The following is a 1,918-nucleotide window of genomic DNA, read 5'->3' as shown; positions in this document are numbered from 1 at the left end:
AACCTCCCCAAGGTCAGAGAGGAGGCTTCCCTCATTGTAAATACTGAGATCCTGAGGATCACTGGCTCTCTACTAAATACACTCATGTATTCACTAGGTCCTGAATTGAAGAGAGGGAAAAATGTTTTCCCGCTCTAGAAAGGAGAGTGCTGGTTGCCACAAACTGGATAAGGTTAGCTATCATCAAAACAAAGGGCCTTAATGTCATTACTGTTCTGACCCTAAAGTTTTACCATTATGCTAAAAATTTAAGTGTCTCTAAATACTAAGTACTTATCTATGTTCCCTATGTTTTTTTTAAAAATGTAAATTAAGATTTATTCTCTAAAATGGAAGCTTCTAGCTACTTATAAGTCACTAATATTGCACAATGGTATTTTAAAAGTATAGCTTTATAACAAAAATGTGTTCAAGATTACAAAAACTGTAAAGTAGAAGAAAAAATTATTTTGTAATCTCAACAGGTTTTGGGATTTGATCTTTTTATCTTATTTTTTAAAAAGAGTTGAAAATAATAAAAAGTGAAACAGATTATTTTCATACAAGCTGACCCAGGGTAATCAGTCACCCTGATTACAGCAGGCCTTTCTGGCTACACAGGGTTGTTGCCTTAGACAACAGAAGTTGTCTACAGCTTTTGGATCAGCATGGCAGAAGCACCTCCTCCTCCGCTGCAAATACTGGCAAGACCACATTCTCCTTGCTTCAAGGCATGAGCCAATGGACGACAATCCTGGCTCCACACATCCCAACTGTATGTCCGATAGAAACAGCTCCTCCATTGATATTCACTTTTGGGGGATCAATCTCTAGCATTTTAATGTTTGCTAGTATGACTACACTAAAGGCTTCATTTATTTCCCACATTGTAATACTTTTTTTTCAATCCTGCATCTTTTAAGATGCACCTGCATCTTAGGTGCAGCATATGCAGGTGCAACTGGAAAATCAATAGGTTCTACAGCAGCATCAGCAAATGCTGCTATTCTTGCCAGTGGTTTAACATTGAGCCTCTTGTTGCATCTGCAGTCATCAGAACCATAGCAGCTGCTCCTTCATTCAGTGTGCTGGCACTGGGAGCTGTTACTGTACCATTCTCTTTTTGGAAACACGTCTTCAGCTTTGGAACTCTGCTAAAGTCAACATGTTTGTATTCTTCATCTTCTTTCACCACTACATCTGGTTTACCTTTTACTGTAACTGTGACAGGAACAACTTCACTTCCAAATTTTCCAGCTTCTCATGCTGCTTTACTTCTGGTATAGGAGTTAACAGCATAAGTATCCTGTTCATCTCGTGCAATATTCAGCTTCTTTGCAGTATTTTCAGCACAGTTGCCCATATGAACTTTATTGTAGACATCAGTTAGCCCATCTTTTACAATCAAATCTTCAAGCTTTACCCCACTATATGGTGTTGCTCCTCTGTTCATTACGTAGGGAACATTGGACATGCTCTCCATCCCACCTGCCACCATCACATCCTGAGGTCCACACATAAGATTCTGAGAGGCCATCATGATAGCTTTCATTCCTGAGACACAAACTTTAGTTTACAGTGGTACATGGAGTAGAAATAAGTAAGCCTGCACCCAGTACTGCTTGCCTTGTAGGGGCTTGTCCTCCACCTCCTTGTAGAACATTAGCCATGTATGCTTCTTTCACTGCTTCTTTTGGAAACCCTGCCTTTTCAATGGCTCCCTGAATTGCAATGGAACCAAGCTCAGTGGCTGGCAGAGAGGAAAGGCTGCCTAGAAAGGACCCAATGGGTGTTCTCGTAGCACTTACTATGACCACTTCATTCAAAGTGGGTTTTGATCATAACTTCGTTCCACATATCTTATTTCCTGCATCCACCTCCGAAGCAGGGGGCTGCGCCTGCGGGCACCACCGCGCAGAAGGGCCACCGGTACAGCCAT

At 41.2% G+C, this 1,918-nt stretch overlaps 1 pseudogene; it reads right to left on the bottom strand.

Moving 5' to 3' along the window:
* Positions 1-486: 486 nt before the first annotated feature.
* Positions 487-1,918, bottom strand: LOC101334020 (acetyl-CoA acetyltransferase, mitochondrial pseudogene; annotated as a pseudogene).

This window comes from Tursiops truncatus, chromosome 2 (genome assembly GCF_011762595.2).
Source record: "Tursiops truncatus isolate mTurTru1 chromosome 2, mTurTru1.mat.Y, whole genome shotgun sequence".
NCBI lineage: Eukaryota > Metazoa > Chordata > Mammalia > Artiodactyla > Delphinidae > Tursiops > Tursiops truncatus.
The sequence above is the reverse complement of the archived record's forward strand: the minus strand, read 5'-3'. Positions and strand labels throughout refer to the sequence as shown.